This window comes from Tamandua tetradactyla, chromosome 6, assembly GCF_023851605.1.
Source record: "Tamandua tetradactyla isolate mTamTet1 chromosome 6, mTamTet1.pri, whole genome shotgun sequence".
In the NCBI taxonomy this organism is placed as follows: domain Eukaryota; kingdom Metazoa; phylum Chordata; class Mammalia; order Pilosa; family Myrmecophagidae; genus Tamandua; species Tamandua tetradactyla.
In genome coordinates, this window is record NC_135332.1 from 83,704,629 (window position 1) to 83,728,888 (window position 24,260).

Genomic DNA, 24,260 nt, shown 5'->3' on the forward strand with positions numbered 1-24,260 from the left:
TCATTTTAGGTCAGGTCTCATCTTAGCTGATCACACCCTCAAAGACACGATTCCCTAATAAGGTCACAGTCACAGGACTGGGAATCAGGACAGGATTCAACCCCTAGAGCTCCCCGGGTGATTCTGCTGCGCCCTCCTGGCTGAGAACCCCGAGCTGGGCTTGTGCTGGGCTGCAGGTTGGTGTCCCCTGCTGCTTCTCGTGCTCCTGCTCTGTGCTGTTGGTGAAGCAGTGGTTTTTCACACTTCTTCTAAAGCTCTGGGCTCCCCGCAGGGGTTGGAGATGAGGACAAAGGGATCTGGACTCCCCAAGTTCTATTTAAAGAGTAGCTGTGCATTTATCAAGATATGTTGTGAACTTTTATGTCAAGTTACATTCGAGGAAACGGTCCTGTGGGTAGCAAAATATCTGACAGTGTGGGACGGGGAGAATTGAAATTTGGTAATAACAACCTGGCTTTTTTTCATTCACACCTGCTGTGTTCTAGATTACCTACATTATCTTTGAATTTCTCTTCCTCTGTGAGCCTTTCCCTCACAGTAGATAAGACGGGTTATTATGTTTTTGGATGCAAATTAGAGACAACTTGACTCAAAAGAAATATTAATAACAGGAAAATTTTATAATAGAAAATAGCAAGAAGTCTTGAGGTTCGGCAACTCCAGGGATGGTTAATTCAGTCACTCATCAGCACAAGGACACAAGTTTTTCCCATCTTTTCACTCAGTCCTCATGGTGACTCCCCTCATGGCCACAGATGGCTGCTGCAGCTCCAGACATCACATCCAAACATGGCAGTCTAGGGGAGGAAGGGGGCCCAATTTTCCTGTGCCATACTTTTTGCTTGTTTGTTTTTTTGGTGCAACATGCATACTGAAAAAAAGCACAAATCATAAATGCAGTTTGGTGACTATTTGTGATCTAAATATATCCTTGTATACAGCTTCTAGACCAAGAAACAGTGCATTAGCAATCCCCCAGGAGGACCTGTCATGCCCCATTCCTTTGTCACTGCCACCCCCATAGGTAACCACTGTCCTGACTTTTATGTCATAGATCAGTTGTTCCTGTTTATACAGTAGGAGTCATTCAGCAGTGTTCTAGTTTGCTAGCTGCTGGAATGCAATATACCAGAAACGGAATGGCTTTTAAAAAGGGGAATTTAATGAGTTGCTAGTTTACAGTTCTAAGGCCGAGAAAATGTCCCAATTAATACAAGTCTAAAAGAAATGTCCAATCAAAGACATCTAGGGAAAGATACCTTGGTTCAAGGCCGATGAAGTTCAGGGTTTCTCTCTCAAGTGAGAAGGTACATGGCGAACACAGTCAGGGCTTCTCTCTCAGCTGGAAGGGCACATGGCGAACATGGTGTGTCATTTGCTAGCCTTTCTCTCCTGGCTTCCTGTTTCATGAAGCTCCCCGGGAGGCGTCTTCCTTCTTCATCTTCAAAGGTCGCTGGCTGGTGGACTCTCTGCTTTGTAGTGTCACTCTCTCTGAATCTCTCTGAATCTCATTCTCCTTTTATAGGACTTCAGAAACTAATCAAGACCCACTCAAATGGGTGGAGACATGTCATCCCCTAATCCAGTTTAACAACCACTCTTGACTAAATCACATCATCCAGGGAGATAATCTCATTACAGTTTCAAACATACAGTATTGAATAGAGATTATTCTAACTTTATGAAATGGGATTTATATTAAAACATGGCTTTTCTTAGGGGGCATACTTCCTTTCAAACCAGCACAAGCAGCGACTCTTCTCTGTCTGACTTTTACGTGCAATAATGCTCGTAAGAGTCACCTGTGTTGTTGAGGATAGATGACTGTTCCTTTTAAAGTGCTACATGATATTACATCCTGGGAATATACCACAATTTATTTATCCATCCTACAGCAGATGAGCTTTCGAGGGGGCTTTGGTTCACTAAAGTTGCCACAATGCAAAATGCCAGAAATGGGTAGGCTTTTACAATGGGCTTTTATTAACTTACAATTTATGGTTCTTGGGCTGTGAAAATGGCCAACTCAAGGCATCAACAGGATGATAGCTGGACTCTGGAGACAGGCTGCTGGCATTTGGAACACCTCTGTTACCTGGGAAGGCACGTGGTGGCTTCTGCTGGTGCTTCACTCCGGGGTTCCATTGCTTTCAGCTTCTGGCTTCAGTGGCTTCCTCTCCGTTTCCTGTGGGTCCTCTCCTAGCTTCTCTGGGTTTTTTTTTTTCTGAACTTTTTTATTATATGGTATAACATATACACAAAGGAAAGAAATAAAAAAGCAATAGTTTTCAAAGCACTGTTCAACAAGTAGTTACAAGACAGATCCCAGAGTTTGTCATGGGCTACCATACAATCCTCTCATATTTTTCCTTCTAGCTGCTCCAGAATATAGGAGGCTAGAAGGAATACATATTTTTTTATCACCACAATCAACTTTTTTCCTTCTTTTATTGTGAAAAATAACATATACACAAAGAAGCAGTAAATTTCAAAGCACACCACCCCAATTAGTTGTAGAACATATTTCAGAATTTGACATGGGTTACAATTCCACAATTTTAGATTTTTACTTCTAGCTTCTCTAAGATACTGGAGACTAAAAGAGATAACAATGTAATGATTCACCATTCATATTCATTTGTTAAATCCTATCTTCACTGAATAATTCCACCATCATCTTTGATCTTTCCTTCCCTCTCTTTAGGGGTGTTTGGGCTATGGCCATTCTAACATTTTCATGTTGAAAGGGTCTGTCACTAATATGGGGTAGGGAGATGGAAATATCTGAAGTTCTAGAGAGGCTGGGCCCTCTAGGTTTCAGGACTTATCTGGTCCAGGGACCCATCTGGAGGTTGTATAACATATATACCAAAGTAAAGAAATAAAAAAGCAATAGTTTTAAAAACACTCTTCAACAAGTAGTTATAGGACAGATCCCAGAGTTTGTTATGGGTTGCCATATGATCCTCTCAGATTTTTCATTCTAGCTGCTCTAGAATATAGAAGGCTAGAAGGCTTAAGTATTTTTCAATCATCACAATCGACTTTTTTCCTTCTTTTTTTTTGTGAAAAATAACATATATACAAAAAAGCTTTAAATTTCAAAGCATAGCACCATAATTAGTTGTAGAACATATTTCAGAGTTTGACATGGGTTACAATTTCATAATTTTAGGTTTTTACTTCTAGCTTCTCTAAAATACTGGAGACTAAAAGAGATATCAATTTAATGATTCAGCATTCATATTCATTTGTTAAATCCTATCTTCTATGTATAACTCCACCATCATCTTTGATCTTTCCACCCCTCTCTTTAAGGGTGTCTGGGCTATGGCAATTCTAAATTTCTTATACTGGAAGGGTCTATCACTAATATAGAGTAGGGAGATGGGATTATCTGATGTTCTGGAGAGGCTGGGCTAGGTTTCAGGATTTATCTGGACCAGGGACACATCTGGAGTTTGTAGGTTTCTGGAAAGTTACTATAGTGCCTGGAACCTTTGTGAAATGTTATATATTGCTCTAGATGTTCTTCAGAATTGGCTGAAATGGTCCTGGTTGGGGGGTTGGCAGGTTATGGTAGGTAGCAATGTCTACCTGAAGCTTGTGTAAGAGCAACCTCTGGAGTAGCCTTTCAACTCTATTTGAACTCTCTTTGCCACTGATACTTTAATAATTATACTTCTTTTCCCCTTTTGGTCAGGATGGAATTGTTGATCCCACAGTGCCAGGGCCATACTCATCCCTGGGGGTCATCTCCCATGTCACCAGGGAGACTTTCACCCCTGGATGTCATGTCCCATGTAGGGAGGAGGGCAATGATTTCATTTGCAGAGTTGAGCTTAGAGAGACTGAGGCCACATCTGAGCAACAACAGAGGTCCTCCAGGAGTAACTCTTAGGCATGCCTATAGGTAGTCTAAGCTTCTCCACTATCTACATAAGCTTCACAAGAGTAAGCCTCAAGATCGAGGACATGGCCTATAGATTTGGGTGTCCCTAAAAAATGACACAGTATCATGGGATTCCCTGATGGTAAAGTTTAAGTCCCATATTTTTTCTCCCATCCCTCAAGGGACTTTGCCAATACTTTTTGATTATCTGCTTAATATACTCTAGGATGTATCCAGGCATTACAATAATCTATACAGGATTACAGGACTTCTTTCTTATTCTGAGGTCCCTGTGTTTCAGTTGTTCAAATGAGCTGTACAGATAGGTTGAGTTAGATTATGTGCTACAGAACTTTTTAGTTCCACATCAAATAAACCTTTCTTCCTTTGGTCTCAAAGAGTATGTGTGGTTCTAAAACATAGATATTGTCTTCCTTATCCATGTGTTCTGAATTACTTTAACCCCAACCTGATCAGTCTTGTTCTTATCTCCAAACATCAAGTTATATGTGTGTAACAATCTAGGCCCCTGTTCTCCTGTAAGCATTTTCTAAAGGTGACCATATCATTGCTCTTTTGTTTCTGGCTTATTTTGCCTCAACAAATGTCCCACAGGTTAATTCACATCGTTCCTTCTGGGGTTTTTTCCTGTAAGCGTCTCTTAATTTCATCTCTTAGCTTCTGTGTGTGTTTTATTCACTTATAAAGGATGCTAGTAAAAGGATCAAGACCCACCTTGAATGGGGTGGGTCACACTCAATTGAAATATCCGAACCAAAGGTCCCACCCATAATAGGTTTGCACCCACCGGAATGAATTTTTCTGGGGGTACAGAACAGCTTCAAACTACCACAGAGGGTTTTCAGGTTTTGGCTGTTTCATTCTGATATATATCTTTTTCTTTCACTAAAAAATTTGAAGCATGATTTATATGCCGCGGACGGTGCACATCTTAAGTGTACAGCTTGGTGAATTTTTGTTAATGTGTGTACATAGGTAATGACTGCTCAGAACAAGAAACAGAGTGTTCCAGCACCCCACAGAGCCCCCTTGAGCTCCTTCATCCAGAGGTAACCACTCTTCTGGCTTCTAGTACCACGTATTAGTTTGTCTGTTTTTAAACTTTGTATCAGCGGGAACATAGAGTGTGAGTGGTTTTGAGCTTCAGTTCCTTTGCTTGGGAGAGCCCCATGCTGCAGCGTGTGCCAGAGGGCTGCTCATTTTTGCAGTGTGCAGTGTTCCCTTGCCTCTTCCACTGTCATTGCCTGTGGTTTGTTCCCAGTTTTGATTTTTATGCAGAAAGCCCCCCCTGCACATTCTGTGCATATATTTTGGAGGACAAATCCTCATTTCTGTTGGGTGTACTCTAGAGATGGAATATGCATGGTCAGCTTTAGTAGGGACTGCCAAACATTTCTCCAAAGTGCTGGTATCAGTTTAGCTTTCCACCAGAGTCCCATTTGCCCCCCAGCCTCGCCGGCACTTGGTGTTGGCAGTTGCGCTGGTTTGGACTGTCGTGTAACCTGAAAAAGCCATGTTCTTTTTCCTTACCAAGTCTTGTGGGGGCAGATCTGTTGTTTAGGGTGGGACCTTTTGATTAGGGTATTTCCATGGAGATGTGACCGACCCAGCTTGTGGGTAGGATCTTTTCATTAGGTGGTTTCCATGGAGATGTGCCCCCTTCCCCGATTCAAGGTAGAGTTGCTTAATGGAGCCTATTATGGGGGAACGATTTTGGAAAAAGCTTCAGAGCCCACACAGCCCAAGACCTTTGGAGATGCAGAAAGAAAACATCACCAGGGAAGGTGCTTGAAACCAGAAGCCAACGGACCAGCAGATGCCAGCTACATTCCTTTCCAGCTGACAGAGGTGTTCCAGATGTCACCGGCCTTTCTTTCTTCTTTTCTTTTTTAATTGACAAACCCACACAACATGCAAACACGAACATTCTTTTCACATTTTTTATTGATTTTTAAAATTAAAAAAATAAACACAAACATTCTTATATGATCATTCTGTTCTACATATATAATCAGTAATTCACAATATTATCACATAGTTGCATAGTCATCATCATGATCATTTCTTAGAATTTTTGCATCAATTCAGAAAAAGAAATAAAAAGGCAACAGAAAAAAATTCATACATACCATACCCCTTACCCCTCCCCTTCATTGATCACTAGCATTTTAATCTACTAAATTTATTTTATCATTTGTTCCCCCTATTATTTATTTTTATTCCATATGCTTTACTTGTCTGTTGATAAGGTAGATAAAAGGAGCATCAGACACAAGGTTTTCACAATCACACAGTCACATTGTGAAAGCTATATCATTATACAATCATCTTCAAGAAACATGGCTACTGGAACACAGCTCCACATTTTCAGGCAGTTCCCTCCAGCCTCTCCATTATGCCTTAACTAAACAGGTGATATCTATTTAATGCATAAGCATAACCTCCAGGATAACCTCGCGACTCTGTTTGGAATCTCTCAGTCATTGATACTTTATTTTGTCTCATCTCACTCTTCCCCCTTTTGGTCGAGAATGTTTTCTCAATCTCTTGATGCTGAGTCTTAGCTCATTCTAGGATTTCTGTCCCACATTGCCAGGAAGGTCCACACCCCTGGGAATCATGTCCCACGTAGACAGGGGGAGGGTGGTGAGTTGCTTGTCATGTTGGCTGAGAGAGGCCACATCTGAGCAACAAAAGAGGTTTTCTTGGAGGTGACTCTTAGACCTAATTTTAAGTAGGCTTGACTTATCCTTTGTGTGGTTAAATTTCATATGAACAAATCCCAAGATTGGGGGCTCAGCCTATTGCTTTGGTTGTCCCCACTGCTTGTGAGAATATCAAGAATTCTCCACTTGGGAAAGTTGAATTTTCCCCCCTTCTCACCATTCCCCCAAGGGGAAGTTTTTTGAAATACTTTTTTACTCACTGTTCAAATCACACTGGGATTTATTGGGGGATCACTCTGGACAAACCTACAAAATCTTATGCCCTACTCAAGGTCCCATGTACTTATGGAAACATGAACATTCTTAACACACAAACATTCCATACATGGTGTACAATCAATGGCTCACAATATCATCACATAGTTGTATATTCATCACCATGATCATTTCTTAGAACATTTGTATCACTCCAGAAAAATAAATAAAAAAAAAAAAAAAAGAAAAAACTCATACATAACATACGCCTTACCTCTCTGTGCTGGTTTGAATGTATGGTGGACCCCAGAAAAGCCATGTTCTTTAATCCTCATTTAATATTGCTGGGTGGGAGCATTTTGATTTTTCCCATGGAGTTGTGACCCACCCAATTGTGGGTGGTAACTTTTGATTAGATGATTTCCATGGAGGTGTGTCTCCTCCCATAGAAGGTGGAGTTGCTTATTGGAATCCTATAAAAGAGGAAGCATTCTGGGGAGAGTCCCTTTTTGTAGAGCCATGAGAAAGGCAGCAGATGCTGCCATGTTTGCCATGTGCCCTTCCAGCTGAGAGAGAAAGGTTGAACGTCATCGGCCTTTTTTTTTTTTTTTTTTTTTTTTTATGACTATCCCATTCTCCAAACACCTTTTATTGAAGTGACTGCTCTGTCCCAGGTGGGTTGGCTTGACTGCCTTATCAAAGATCCATTGTCCATAGATGAAAGGGTCTATTTGTGAACATTCAATTCAATTCCATTGCTTAGTATATCTATGTTTACACCAGTACCATGTTGTTTTGACTACTGTAGCTTCGTAATATGCTCTAAAGTCATCTACCAATTCTTTTTAATTATCAGCCCACTATAGTCTGAGATGTATCCAGGTAGTACATTAAGCGATGCAGAATTACAAGGCCTCATTCCCATCCTGAACTCCAGGAGTTTGTTTTGTTTAAATGAGCTATCCAGATAGGTTGACTTAGATTGTGTGTTACAAAAACTTTAGGTTCTAAACACAATAAACCTCTCTTCCTTTGGTCTCATACAGTAGGTGAAGGTCTAGAGAACATACACTATCAACTTTTACACTGTATTTTGATTTACCTTAGTCCCAGACAGATTGGCTTGGTTTTTATGTCTAATTGAGGCTTGATCTCTTTTTCAGTTAATTTAACTGTTATTGTATGCAGCTAAACTAACTTTCAGGGTGCAGCACCGTGTCTCTGAGTGTTAGGTGTCACAGAGTTGCTCACAAGTTCCAGGGAAATACACACATAGCTCAGTGTCTCACAGTCTAGAAATACACTTGTAACTTGTGACTGCTATGAGGGTTTACAATCTAGGCTCCAATTTTCTTTTAAGTATTTTTGGTCTCATACAATTTTCTAAGTACTTCCACATCCCTTACGCTGTTTGAGTTTCATAATAGCCCTATGAAGTGTGTGGGCAGATTCTACAGATCATGGACTGAGACTCCAAGAAGTTAAGAAATTTGCTCAGATTTCCACAGCTTATGAGTGTGAGGCCCTCATTGCACTAGTTTCATATTTATTTTCGACTTCATACCTCAGTTTTTGGAGAACAAAATCAGTCTGAGGCTTAAGACTCATCATGCGCTAACTACGAAAAGTTCTGTAGTTCTCAGTTCTCAAATCTCTGGTTCTATGATTTTCCTATTAATTTGTAATTACTAACAGGACTAAGGGGAGATGACGTATTTGTGAGTGACACCTCTTTAACAGGTCACTCACTCCACAGTTTGATTCTCTAGCGGTGCACTCCAAAACTGGGTTCTTTTCACACATAATCCTGTAGGATGAATGAGTTGATTTTTCTGCTTATCATTTTTTTCCATTTCTTACTTTCAAATTTTTTTTTAACAACTCCAATGCTTTCCAAAGGGCTAACATTCATGAAAATACTGTCCCCTCAGTCTGGTAGCCCAGAGCTTCTCATACTTTAACAAACCACCTGGAGAGCTTGTTAAAAAGCAAATTCTGATTCAGAGGGTCTGGGGTAGGGCCTGAGATTCTGTATTTCCAACAAGCTCCCAGGTGAGGCCAATATTGGTGTACCCCAGACCACACTTTGAGTTACAAGGTATCAGAAAGCTTGTTCCTTTTTAACTGTGGGAGGAGGATATTACCTCATGGAGTTAAGGTATTCACATTTAAAAAAGTAACCTCAAAACTTAAAAAAAATGTATTTAGTTTACTTTTCATCTTAGAGTCATCTGTCATATTTGAATTTTATTTTTGTAATGTACAGATACAACTTCTATACCAATATTTTTAAATGTCATCAAATGCCTTATCCTGGAAGGAAGGCACACGTTGAAACTGGTCCAGCTGCCGGTGTGGAAGTCAACATGGTCCACCTGCAGTTTTTGCTTTCAACATGTCAGAGAAACAGAATTACCTTTTTGCTCCTGGAAACGTTTAGTTATTTGACCAGCATTAATGGCCCTGAAGCCTGGATAATGAACTGACTGAGGACTCTGAGTATCAGTGGGGATCTCTTGCACTCCAACCTTTCCTTGTCCAATGGGTAATATCCTTCCCATCACCTATTCCTGATCAAATACCCACAGAAAGCCTAAAAGACTAAAAGCAAGAAGGACATTTCATGTTCAGTTTGCACCAGGAGCAGCAATAGCAATACTCACTGTTCCAGTTTGCTAGCTGCCAGAATGCAATATACCAGAAACAGAATGGCTTTTAAAAAGGGGAATTGAATAAGTTGCTAGTTTATAGTTCTAAGGCCGAGAAAATGTCCCAATTAAAGCAAGTCTATAGAAATGTCCATTCACAGGCATCCAGGGAAAGATACCTTGGTTCAAGGAGGCCGATGAAGTTCAGGGTTTCTCTCTCAAGTGAGAAGGCACATGGTGAACACAGTCAGGGTTTCTCTCTCAGCTGGAAGGGCACATGGCAAACATGGCGTCATCTGCTAGCTTTCTCTCCTGGCTTCTGGTTTCATGAAGCTCCCTGGGAGGCGTTTTCCTTCTTCATCTCCAAAAGTCACTGTCTGGTGGACTCTGCTTCTCGTGGCTATGTCGTTCTGCATCGGCCTTTTTGAACCAAGGTATATTTCCCTGGATACCTTAAATTGGACATTTCTACAGACTAGGTTTAATTGGGACATTTTCTCAGCCTTAGAACTGTAAACTAGCAACTTATTAAGTTCCCATTTTTAAAAGCCATTCCATTTCTGGTATATTGCATTCAGGCAGCTAGAAAACTAGAACACCCTCCCTCTCATTGGCCACTAGTAATTCCATCTACCCAATATATTTTAACCTTTGTTCCCCCTAAATTTTTTCTATACCCCTTACCATTCCCTTTCACTGATCACTAGTACTTCAATCTATGCAATTTAACATTTGTTCCCCTTACTATTTATTTATTTTTAATCCATATTTTTTAGTCATCTGTCCATACCATAGATAAAAGGAGCATCAGACACAAGGTTCTCACAATCACACAGTCGCATTGTGAAAGCTATATCACTATACAATCATCTTCAAGAAACATGGCTACTGGAACACAGCTCTACATTTTTCAGGCACTTCCTTCTAGCCTCTCTAATACACCTCAAACTAAAAAGGGGTTATCTATATAATGTGTAAGAATAACCTCCAGGATAACATCTCGACTCTGTTTGAAATCTCTCAGCCATTGACACTTTATTTCGTCTCATTTCTCTCTTCCCCCTTTCAGTTGAGGAGGTTTTCTCAATCCCTTGATGCTGGATCCCAGCTCATTCTAGGATTTCTGTCCCATGTTGCCAAAGAGGTCCACACACCTGGGAATCAGGTTCCACTTGGGGGGGGAGGGCAGGGCAGTGAGTTTGCTTGCCGTGTTGGCTGAGAGAGAGATGGGACACATCTGAGCAACAAAAGAGGCTCTCTGGGGGTCACTGACCTTTCTTGAGTCAAGATATCTCTTGATGGGTGTCTTAATTTGGATATTTTTGTGGCCTTAGAAGTGTAAACTTGTAACCTACTGAATTCCTTTTATAAAAGCCAACCCATTTCTGGTATATTGCATTCTGGCAGTATTAGTTTTAACCATTCTGGTGGGTATGTCCAGGCACTGCATTGTACTTTTAATACTTTGTGTGTAGAAACTGACAAGCAGATTCTAAAATTTATATGGAATCAACTAAGTGTTTAAGGCTTCTCAATTATCTAATTTTGTCATTCCAGCCCTGGATAATTGCCAAAGGCTTTGCTTGTTTCTCTGTCCCCTACCAGCAGCCTCTGCCTCAACCAAAGAAAAATTCTCAGCCTCTAGGTGAGACCCAAACCAGCAAATTCCCCAAGGAAAAGTGACTCCAGGTTTTCTGATCAATTTTGGGCAGTTCTCCCTTCTCTCACATTTTTGTCCATCTTGTCCTCATCGCCTCTGCAGTTGTCCACTGTCTTAAAAAATGTGATTTCCGTCATTTATCTGGCTTTTCCTGACCTTGGGGAGGGGTGGGGGTGCACAGTCCAGCTGAAAATAATTTCCCCTTCTGGGGGTGGAAGTCTACCTGGCATATTTTGTGGCATGAGGGTGCCTTTGCCATAACCCTTTCCAGTAGACGCCCTTTTTTGGCCAGAACTACTTTCTAAGCCCTTGACTAAACCAATTACTGATAAAGGGGAGGGTCTCTGCACACCTGGCTTAGACCAGTGAGGATTTGTACCTGGGTTGGCTGGGCTCACCTTCACTGTAAGGTGAAATATGGGGGTTCTACCCACAAGGAAGAAGGGGAGGTGGGAGCTGGGGAAGCTGTTGGTATGGGCCACAAGGTGGGCTGATATTCAGAACAAAGAGCTGCGTTAGCACAGGCGAGTGGGAGAGGTGCTGGCCATGCACCCTGGGCACCTGGGAGGGTGTGCAGGTGAATTTACCCTGAGTGCCACACAAATCAGGTGTTGGGGGTAGTAGGAAGAAGTCATGGTTAGCATTTATGGAACCAGGCATCTTCCTGGGATTTGTACCTGCCTCTTCCCTTAGGCTGTGCCATGGGCCTATGCTCGGGGACCACAGAGCTGAGCAGCGACTCGTCTGAGGCAAGTGCGTAGCACCCATTCACTCCTGACTTAGCTGCTCTGGGACAAAACTTTGTCTCAGCTTCCTCCAGAAACATTCCCGTGTTGGCTCTTTTAAGGACTCCGGTAAACGAATCAAGACCCACCTCGAATGGGCGGAGTCACCCATTCCCTCTAATCAAAAGGTCCCCAATTGAATGTGTCACATCTCCATGGAAACAACCCTACAATACTGAATCAGGATTAAAGAACGTGGCTTTTCTGGGGTACATAACAGTTTCGAGCCAGCACAGCTCTTCTTTCTCATTTGACTGAATCACAGTCCTATGTGTTTTAGGGTTTCTACGTCTCTCTTTTAGCTAAAGCAGCTACCCACTTTTTATTTTTTCTCATGACATTGGCTTTTTGAGGAAATGGGGTCAATTTTCCTCTAGAATGTTCCATTTTCTAAATATACAGTTGGTGATTTGGGGACCTGCACGTAAGACTCTTTACTTGTCCCTGTTAAATTTCTTCTTGTAAAAGACAGGTTATATCCTGGAGGTTATTCTTACACATTATATAGATATCCCCTTTTTAGTTTATGGTGGATCAGAGTGACTGGAGGGAAGTGCCTGGAACTGTACAGCTGTGCTCCAGTAGCCTTGTTTCCTGAGATGAATGTAAAATGATACAGCTTTTACAGTGCGATTGTGGGATTGTGAAAACCTTGTGTCTGATGGTCTTTGTATCTAGGGTATGGACAGATGAGTGAAAAATATGGATAAAAATAAACAAATAATGGGGAGAACAAAGGTTACAATAAATTGGGTAGAGGGAAATACTAAGGATCAGCGAGAGAGAGGGGCAAGGGTTATGGTATATATGAGTTTTTTCTTTTTTCTTTCTTTTTCTGGAGTGATGCAAATATTCAAAAAAAAATGATCATGATGAATATACAACTATGTGATGATATTATGAGCCACTGACTCTACACCACTTATGACGTCATTTGGCCCTTGCTTAATATTCTTGGAGATGGTATTTTATAGGAATGCTTCCTTCTTCCTCTCACGTATGTCCCATCAGAGGGCCTGGGGAGTCTGGCCTCAGTCTGAGGGAGCCACAGGGAGGAGGCTTGGCACCTGGTGGCTTTACCATCTGCTGGGGGTTAAATTGTGTCTCCCCCAAAGGTTAGACTCAAATTCTAACCGCCCTGGACTTCCGAATGTGGTCTTGTTTGGAAATTGGGTCGCTGTAGATGGACTGGGTTAAGATGTGGTTGTACTGGGTTGGGGGGTCCCTAATACTTATAAGAAGGGAGGGGAGACCCAGGGGCAGGGACACACAGGGGAGAGCTCCACTTGGCACAGGGTGAACTCTGCCGGCCTCACAGAGCAGCGTCTCCCCTGCTGGATCCTCCATCCTTCCCAAGGGCACTCCAGGACCGTCCTGCACCTCTGGTTTCTCTGGCCCCACTGCCCCACTGGCTGCGCCATCCTGTTAGGTAGGTTTTGGTTATTTCCCTCCCGTGTCCTTCTGCACTCATGCCTGTAAAGTGTCTGGTGTGCTTTAATAAATTGCTGTCATTATTATCTGTGTAAAAGAGGAAATAATTGGAGAGAGCTCATAGTTGACAGAGAGAGAGCCAACAGAAATTTCAGAGCAGAGCTGACACAGACGCCAACATTTGGAGGACAGAGACATGGATGTCTGGAGTTGCTTGGAGCCCAACAGAAGTTGCCATGAGATAAGCAAGCCAGAAGCTGGAGAGAGCCAAGGGAAGCCAAGAGATGAAAGCCAGCCCAGGAGAAGCAAAGTGAGGAACCCCCACAGGAACAGAAACCAAAAGCATGGAGCTCAGGAGCAAGGGACCAGCAGATGCCAGCCACGTGTCTACCTTGCTGATGGAAGTGCTCCTGACCCATTGGCCTTCCTTGAATGAAGGCATCTTTCCCTGGATGCCTCACTTTCCCTGGATGCCTCAGTATAGTTTAGAACTGTAAACTTGTAACTTACTAAATTTCCCCTTTTAAAAGCCGTTCTAGTTCTGGTGGATTGCATTCCAGCAGCTTGCAAACTAATATAGGGGGCTTTTTCTAAAAAGAAAAAGAGAATCACAGTTCACATGCCTTTCAATTCAAATTTAAGGCTACCGGGCTCTAATTTTTCCTTTCTGAATTTCTTATAACTTGTATTTCTAATTTTATGCTGAAAAAAATCTTCGTTCTTAACAACATTAGTATTTTATTTTATATTACTATAATCAGGTTTCAAAAGTAGAAATACCAACCAACTCCAGAGAGGTTCTGGGCCAAGATGGAGGCTTAGCAACGTGTGTGTTTTAGTTCGTACTCCAGAACAACTATTAAATAACCAGAAACAGTACAGAACAGCTCCTGGGGCCACGTCAGTGACTGGACACACAGTGTACCCCAATCTGGACCAGCTGGACTGGCTGCGAGCTCCCCCAGAACTGTGAGTCCCCCAAACCATGGTGGCTGGTGCCCCTCCCCCACAGGCTGCTTCCCAGAGGGGAAAGGAAAGGAACTTTACCAGCAGCAGGGGCTGAGCCCAACCAAATGCCAATTGTGGAATTACTTAACAAATTCTGACAACTAACAATAGGCCCCTCAGCTCAGATGAACCTGGTCAAAGTGGAGGTCACTCATTTTTGCCCTGGCATCAAAGGGGCAGGGCTGACAGAAAAAGAGAAAAAAAAAAAAAAAGAAGCAGAGGTTTCTGTGGCTGTGTTTCCACAAAGGCTTGACTGCCTTTGGATACAGTGGCAGGGCTTCTCAGGCTGCAACTGCCCCAGGCATAGGCAGAAACAAGCTCATTTGAGGGCTTGTCTGGAGCCTGTGCCATCCCCAAGGGAGGGGTGAAGCCCAACTCAGGTGGAATCCCTCCCATAAGGAATTCAGACACCAGGGTTTGGTAATTTGAAGCCATTAAAACCAGCTTACAACCTCTCCCCTGTCTCCACCATACCCCCAGCAGGGAGAGTCTGCCAAAGTTAAAGGTACTGCATCATCTTATGCTGGTGGAACCTGCAGGCAAACAAGCACCACATACTGGGCAGAATAAGAAAAACAGAGTCCAGAGACTTCACAGGAAAGACTTTCAATCTTCTAGGTCTCACCCTCTGGGAAAACTGACGCAGGTGACTCTTCCCTCCTGATAGGAGGCCAGTTTGGTCTGGGAAAATCTGGCTGGGGTCTATAATACCTAAGTAGACCCTCCCAAGGATGAGGGGAAAAAGGCACCATACAGGCAGGGCAAGAAACAAGAAAACAAGAACTGAAACATTCTCCTCTGTTAAACAAAACTTAAGGTAGAGGTCCAGAAAAAGCTGAACTAATTTTCAAAGAACAGACAGACAACAAATTCATCCAGCAAGAAAACCCTAGGTAAAAGAAGTGAAAGCAATCTCCAGAATAAATTAATAGGGTAATTAAATGCCTAGATGACAGCAAAAAATAACAAATCACACCAAGAAAATTGAAGCTATGGCCCAGTCAAAAGAACAAACCAACAATTCAAATGAGATACAAGAGTTGAAACAATTAATTCAGAATATATGAACAGACATGGAAAACCTCATCAAAAACCAAATCAATGAATTGAGGGAGGATATAAAGAAAGCCAGGAATGAACAATAAGAAGAAATTGAAAGTCTGAAAAAAAAAATCACAGAACTTATGGGAATGAAAAGCACGGTAGAAGAGATGAAAAAAAAAACAGTGGAAAACTACAACGGTAGATTTCGAGAGGCAGAAGATAGGATTAGTGAACTGGAGGACAGAATATCTGAAATCCAACAAGAAAAAGAAAATATAGGGGAAAAAATGGAAAAATATGAGCAGGGACTCAGGGAATTGAATGACAATACAAAGTGCATGAATATACATGTTGTGGGTGTCCCAGAAGGAGAAGGGAAAAGGAGGAGAAAAACTAATGGAGGAAATTATCACTGAACATTTCCCAACTCTTATGAAAGACTTAAAGTTACAGATCCAAGAAGTGCAGTGCACCCCAAAGAGAATAGATCCAAATAGATGTACTCCAAGACACTTACTAATCAGAATGTCAGAGGTCAAAGAGAGAGAGAGACTGTTGAAAGCAGCAAGAGAAAAGCAATCCATCACATACAAGGGAAACCCAATAAGACTATGCATAGATTTTTCAGCAGAAACCATGGAGGCAAGATGACAGTGGGATGATATATTTAAATTACTAAAAGAGAAAGACTGCCAACCAAGATTCTATATCCAGCAAAATTGTCCTTCAAAAATGAGGGAGAAATTGAAACATTTTCAGACAAAAAATCACTGAGAGAATTTGTGACCAAGAGACCAGCTTTGCAAGAAATACTAAAGGGAGCACTAGAAGCAGATAGGAAAAGACAGAAGAGAGAGGTGTGGAGAAGAGTGTAGAAAGGAAGACTATGAGTAAAGGTAAAAAGAAGGAAAATTAGAAATGACATAAAAAATCCAAAAGGCAAAATGGTAGAAGAAAGTATTATCCATACAGTAATTACACTAAATGTTAATGGATTAAACTCCCCAATCAAAAGATATAGAATGGCAGAACAGATTAAAAAACAGGACACATCTATATGCTATCTACAGGAAACACATCTTAGACCCAAGGATGAACATAGGTTGAAAGTGAAAGGTTGGGAAAAGATATTTCATGCAAATAACAATCGGAAAAGAGCAGAAGTAGCTATACTAATATCCAACAAATTAGACTTCAAATATAAAACAATGAAAAGAGACAAAGAAGGATACTATGTATTAATAAAAGAAACAATTCAGCATGAAGACATAACAATCATCAATATTTATGCACCAAAGCAGAATGCTCCAAAATACACGTGGCAAACACTGAAAACACTGAAAAGAGAAATAGACACAGCTACCATAATAGTTGGAGACTTCAATTCCCCACTCTCATCAATGGACAAAACATCTAGACAGAGGATCAATAAAGAAACAGAGAAGCTGAATAATACAATAAATGAGCTAGACTTAACAGACATTTATAGAACATTACACCCCATAACAGCAGGATACACCTTTTTCTCAAGTGCTCATGGATAATTCTCAAAGATAGACCATATCCTGGGTCACAAAGCAAGTCTCAACAAATTTAAAAAGATTGAAATCATACAAAACACTTTCTAAGATCATAAAGTAATGAAGTTGGAAATCAATAATAGGCAGAGTGCCAGAAAATTCACAAATACATGGAGACTCAACAACAAACACTTAAACAACTAGTGGGTCAAGGAAGAAATTACAAGAGAAATCAGTAAATATCTAAAGGAAAATGAAAATGAAAACACAACATATCAAAATTTACAGGATGCAGCAAAGGCAATGATAAGAGGGAAATTTATTGCACTAAATGCCTATATCAAAAAAGAAGAAAGGGCAAAAATCAAGGAATTAACTGCTCACTTGGAAGAACTAGAGAAAGAACAGCAAACTAACCCCAAAGCAAGGAAAAGGAATGAAATAACAAAGATTAGAGCAGAACTAAATGAAATTGAGAAAATCAATAAAACCAGAAGCTGGTTCTATGAGAAAATCAATAAAATTGATGGACCCTTAGCAAGACTGACAAAAAGAAGAAGAGAGAGGACGAAAATAAATAAGATCAGAAATGGAAGAGGAGAAATAACCATTGACCCCACAGAAATAAAGGAAGTCATGACAGGATTCTATGAACAACTTTATGCTAATAAATACAACAATGTAGATGAAACGGACAACTTCCTAGAAAGGCATGAACAACCAACTTTGACTTGAGAAGAAATAGACCACCTCAACAAACCAATTGCAAGTAAAGAAATTGAATCAGTTATTAAGAAGCTTCCCAAAAAGAAAAGTCCAGGACCAGATGGTTTCACATGTGAATTCTACCAAACATTCCAGAAAGAATTAGTACCAATCCTGCTCAAATGCTTCAAAAAAATTGAAGACGAGGGAAAGCTACCTAATTCATTCTATGAAGCCAACATCACTCTCATACCAAAACCAGAGAAAGATATTACAAAAAAAGAAAAGTACAGACCAATCTCTCTATGAATACAGAAGCAAAAATCCTCAGCAAAATTCCAGCAAATCGAATCTACTAACACATTAAAAGAATTATATATCATGACCAAGTAGGACTCATCCCAGGTATGCAAGGATGGTTCAACATAAGAAAATCAATTCATGTAATACACCATAACAACAAATCTAAGCAGAAAAACCACATGATCATCTCGATTGAGGCAGAAAAGGCATTTGACAAAATTCAACATCATTTCCTGTTGGAAACACTTCAAAGGATAGGAATAGAAGGGAACTTTCTCAAAATGATAAAAGGAATAGATGAAAAACCCACAGCTAACATCATCCTCAATGGGGAAAAACTGACAACTTTCTCCCTAAGATCAGGGACAAGACAACGATGTCCACTATCACCGCTGTTATTCAACACTGTGTTGGAAGTCCCAGCCAGAGCAATTAGACAAGAAAAAGAAATACAAGGCATCAAAATTGGAAAGGGCTTTTTCGCAACGGGTTTGCCACCAGAACACAGGTGTCATGAAAGCCATCACTATATCTTAAGCCAAAACGGGAAAGGAAAAGACTCATATCAACATTGTCGTTATTGGACATGTAGATTCGGGCAAGTCCACCACAACTGGCCATCTGATCTACAAATGTGGTGGAATCGACAAAAGAACCATTGAAAAATTTGAAAAGGAGGCTGCTGAGATGGGAAAGGGGTCCTTCAAGTATGCCTGGGTCTTGGATAAACTAAAAGCTGAACGTGAGCGTCGTATCACCATTGATATCTCCCTGTGGAAGTTTGAGACCAGCAAGTACTATGTGACCATCATTGATGCCCCAGGACACAGAGACTTTATTAAAAACATGATTACAGGCACATCTCAGGCTGACTGTGCTGTCCTGATTGTTGCTGCTGGTGTTGGTGAATTTGAAGCTGGTATATCTAAGAACAGGCAGACACGAGAGCATGCCCTTCTGGCTTACACTCTGGGTGTGAAACAACTAATAGTTGATGTTAACAAAATGGATTCCACCGAACCACCTTACAGTCAGAAGAGATACGAGGAAATTGTTAAAGAAGTCAGCACCTACATTAAGAAAATTGGCTACAACCCTGACACAGTAGCATTTGTGCCAATTTCTGGTTGGAATGGTGACAACATGCTGGAGCCAAGTGCTAATATGCCTTGGTTCAAGGGATGGAAAGTCACCCGTAAGGATGGCAATGCCAGTGGAACCACACTGCTTGAAGCTCTGGATTGCATCCTGCCACCCATTTGTCCAACTGACAAGCCCTTGTGTCTGCCTCTTCAGGATGTCTACAAAATTGGTGGTATTGGTACTGTGCCTGTGGGCCGAGTGGAGACTGGTGTTCTCAAACCAGGCATGGTGGTCACCTTTGCTCCAGTAAACATTACAACTGAAGTCAAGTCTGTTGAAATGCACCATGAAGCTTTGAGTGAAGCTCTTTCTGGGGACAATGTGGGCTTCAATGTCAAGAACGTGTCTGTAAAAGATGTTCGTCGTGACAATGTGGCTGGTGACAGCAAAAATGACCCACCAAGGGAAGCAGCTGGCTTCACTGCTCAGGTGATTATCCTGAACCATCCAGGTCAAATCAGTGCTGGCTATGCACCTGTGCTGGATTGTCACACAGCTCATATTGCTTGCAAGTTTGCAGAGCTGAAGGAGAAGATTGATCGCCGTTCTGGCAAGAAGTTGGAAGATGGTCCCAAATTCCTCAAGTCTGGTGATGCTGCCATCGTTGATATGGTTCCTGGCAAGCCCATGTGTGTTGAGAGTTTCTCTGACTATCCTCCTCTGGGACATTTTGCTGTTCGTGATATGAGACAGACAGTTGCTGTGGGTGTGATCAAGGCAGTGGACAAGAAGGCTGCTGGAGCTGGCAAGGTCACCAAGTCTGCCCAGAAAGCTCAGAAAGCTAAATGAATATTACCCATAACACCTGCCACCCCAGTCTTAATCAGTGGTGGAAGAACGGTCTCAGAACTGTTTGTCTCAATTGGCCATTTAAGTTTAATAGTAAAAGACTGGTTAATGATAACAATGCATCGTAAAACCTTCAGAAGGAAAGGAATGTTTTGTGGACCATTTGTTTTCGTGTGGCAGTTTTAAGTCATTAGTTTTTAAAATCAGTACTTTTTAAATGGAAACAACGACCAAAAATCTGTCACACAATTTTGAGACCCATTAAAACAAAGTTTAATGAGAAAAAAAAATTGGAAAGGAAGAACTAAAACTCTCACTGTTTGCAGATGATATGATACTATATATTGAAAACCCTGAAAAATCCACAGCAAAACTATTACAGCTAATACATGAATACAGCAAAGTGGTAGGTTACAAGATCAACACTCAAAAATTTGCAGTGTTTCTATACATTAGTAATGAACAATGTGAGGGGGAAATGAAGAAAATAATTCTATTTACAATTGTAACCAAAAGAAGAAAATATTTAGGAATAAATTGAACTTAAGGGACAGAAGACCTACACAAAGAAAATTACAAGAAATGGTTAAAAGAAATCACAGAAGATCTCAATAGGTGGAAGGGCATACTGTGTTCATGGATCGGTAGACTACATGTACTTAAGATGTCAATTCTACTGAAATTGATTTACAGATTCAATGCAATATAAATTAAACTCCCAACAACATATTTTTCAGAAATAGAAAAACCAACAACCTAATTCATCTGGAAGGGCAGGGTGCCCCAAATAGCTAAAAGTATCCTGAGAAAAAAAAAATGAACTCGGAGGTCTCATGCTACCTGACTTTTAGGCATATGATGAAGCTACAGTGGTCAAAACAGCATGGTACTGGCATAAAGAGAGATATACTGACCAATGGAATAGAATAGAGTGTTCAGATATAGACCCTATCATCTACGGACAATTGATCTTTGATACAGTGGTCAAGCCAACTCACCTGGGACAGAACAGCCTCTTCAATAAATGGTGCCTACTCTGAGATCTGTTCTGTAACTCCTTGTTGAAGTGTGCTTTAAAAATTCTTTCTTCATTTTTTTCTTTGCTTTGTATATATGTTACATTTTAAAATAAAAAACTTTTTTACAAAAAAATAAATAAATGGTGCCTAGAGAACTGGATATCCATATGCACAAAAAAGAAGACCCATATCTCACACCCTGTACAAAAGTTAATTCAAAATGCATCAAAGACCTAAACATTAGATCTAAGGCAATAAAACTGTTAGAAGCAAATGTAAGGAAATGTCTTATAAATCTTATACTAGGAAGCAGTTTCCTAGACTTATACCCAAAGTAAGAGCATTGAAGAAAGAAATGAATAAATGGGAACTATTCAAAATTAAACACTTTTGCACATCAAACAATTTTGTCAAGAAAGTCAAAAGACAGCCTGCACAATGGGAAACAGTATTTGGAAACAACATATCAGACAAAGGTCTAGTATCCAGAATTTATAAAGAGATTGTTCAACTCAACAACACAAAGACAGCCAACCTAATTACAAAATAGGCAAAAGACTTGAACAGACACTTCTCTGAGGAGGAAATACAAATGGCCAAAAGGCACATGAAGAGATGCTCAACTTCCCTGGCTATTAGGGAAATACAAATCAAAACCAAAATGAGATATCATCTCACATGCACCAGAATGGCCATTATCAATAAAGCAGAAAATGACAAATGCTGGAGAGGATGTGGAGAAAGAGGCACACTTAGCCACTTTTGGTGGGAATGTCAAATGGTACAACCGCTATGGAAGGCAGTTTGGCGGTTCCTCAAAAAGCTAAACAGAGAATTGCCATATGACCCGGTAATACCAGTGCTAAGTATCTTCTAAGAGGACATGAGAGCAAGGACACAAGGAGACATTTGTACACCAATGTTTACAGCAGCATTATTTACAATTGCAAAGAGATGGAAAAAGCCAAAATGTCCATCAACAGATGAGTGGCTAAACAAACTTTGGTATATACATATGATGGAATATTATGCAGTTGTAAAACATAATAAATTGAGGACATTATGCTGAGTGAGATTAGCCAGAAACAAAAGGGCAAATACTGTATGGTCTCACTGAAATGAACTGACATGAGTGAATAAACTTGGAGAATTTCACTGGTAACAGAGACCATCAAGAGGTAGAAGTAGGGTAAGATATTGGGTATTTGGATCTGAAGGTATACAGATTGTGCAATAGGACTGAATGTAAAAACTCAGAAATGGACAGCATAATACTACCTAAGTGTAATCCAATTATGTTAAAACACTGAATGAAGCTGAATGTGAGAATGATAGAGGAAGGAGGGCTGGGGGTACAAATGAAATCAGAAAGAAAGATAGACAATAGACTGAGATGGCATGATCTAGGAATGTTGAGAGTGTATAATGATAGTGACTAAATGTACAAATTTAAAAAATGATTTTTCAGGAGGAAGAACAAAGGAATGTTATCACTGCAGGGTGCTGAAAATAGATGGTAATTCATATTTTAAAATTTTACCTTATGTGTGAGACTAAAGCAAAATGCTTCTTTGGTACAAGAAAAAGGTACAATGGGTTTTGGATATTTCAATGCAAAGAAAAATAAATTCAAGCCAGGATAGTGTGGTAGTCTGGGGTTAAAACTAATGCCTATTTTACTGAATTGTGTTTCTAAAGATGGATCTTTTTCACTCCACCAATACATCCTATGAGCTCTACAGATACTTTAAGATATCTATGAAACAAAAAGCAGAAACTAAAAGCAACCCACAATCCCATCATTGAATACATCTACTATGAATATTTAGTTTCCTATTTTCAATACATTTTGATTAATAAATAAGATATTTTACATGCAGACATAGTATTTACTATATATGACATTCAAAACATGAAAGATTTATAATTTTGATCAGTCTCTATACGGCATGATATTTCCCTAAATATTAAAACTCTGTGTATGTTCTTACAAATTAAAATAGTTTGAGAAAGACATTTCTTTTGAATATACTTCCATAATATTCCATCTTAAGAAAACTTATATGCAAATTTCCTCCCTAGTTTGTTTTTAGGTTTCCAATCCTTTTGTTAATTTAAAGCAATACTGAAATGAACAGCGACATGGAATATTTAGGGATGTATCTGTGAGGACATTTTCCATTAGAAGAGGTAGTAAACCTGTTTGATTGAGGCACTCAGCTGCTTTCCCTCAAGGGGCTACCAAAAGCATATATCACAGACCTATGTACCTGGGAGCATCTTTTTTACTGTACTCACAACATCCCCAGTGATCATTGATTTTTTTTTTTTTTTTTTTACTTCAATCAGCCAGTAAAATCATGTTACCTCATTTGGCTTTCACTGGTCCCTGGATCATTTATGCATTCTTTGGGACTTACTGGTTAGGGCAAATTCTTCTTTACTGATAGGTTTCCTTCTGTCAAGTTTCTGTTTTTCATTGATATGTTCATCCTTCTCTGATAAATTTGTAACAGACTGTTAGAAACTAGGAATGTGTAAGCTTTGCTTTTTAAAACAATGGGGCCCACAAAAACACCCCAATTAGAAAACACTTTCTCAACCCAAAAAGCCCACAGCAGGGACCCCACCGACTCCGAAAGTGCCGCCCCCAGCCGCCCCCAGCCCCTGAGCCCTGGGGGACCAGCTCTGACCCCCAAACCGCCCCTGGCCCGCTGTGGCCTCACCACGGCGCTGCCCCCAGGCTCCCGCCATGGCGCGGGGACCCCGGCCTCCCCGGCGCTGCCCGCCTCCTGCTCCGGTGCCCGGTCTCTGCTTCGTCGGGCCCCAGTGGGAGGCCCCCTGGGCAACCGCCAGGAGCGCGGCCTGAGCGGGTCCCGCGGCTGCGATGGCGGCGCCTTTGCGGAGCTCCCGGCTGCGGCCATCTTGACAATGGCGCCCCCTGCAGGGGAGACGCGGGGGACTCTGGGGGCGTGGGGAGGGGCCGGGCGGGACGGGGAGCGGGCTGCGGTGGGGGCCTGAGAGGGTCCTGGGCTGGTGAGATGGCAGTTCACAGATGCGGGCTCAGTCAGTCAGTGCAGGAGGGCCCCGCGCCTGCCGCCCTGTCCCTGGTCCTGGCAGTTGGACCATGAACACTGCTGACCCAGAATCTCTAACTCAGGCCTCCAGGTGCTCTGTACTCGGGAATTCTCATGCACAGTCTTAGAGGGCTGGGACAATAAGCGAACTCGGAGAGAGAAAGGAGGAAAGCACGGATCGGGTAGAAACCATCCTTTGAAAGGGAAGGCCTTTAACCTTTGAAATACATGACAAATCCTTTTTTTTGGCAGTATAAGAACAATGAGAAAATTGAAGGAGCAGGTTCATGAACA

General features: G+C 41.1%; 1 long non-coding RNA gene and 1 pseudogene across 1 annotated transcript; one reads left to right on the forward strand and one right to left on the reverse strand.

Annotated features, from left to right (window-relative positions):
- Positions 1–615: 615 nt before the first annotated feature.
- LOC143686185 (uncharacterized) lies at positions 616–23,745 on the reverse strand. The gene is made up of 3 exons (XR_013176956.1): positions 23,616–23,745; positions 23,257–23,387; positions 616–871 (listed from the first exon to the last, which is right to left on the reverse strand). It is a non-coding gene; the product is annotated as an uncharacterized LOC143686185 (long non-coding RNA).
- Positions 18,495–20,073, forward strand: LOC143688550 (elongation factor 1-alpha 1 pseudogene; annotated as a pseudogene).
- Positions 23,746–24,260: the final 515 nt, after the last annotated feature.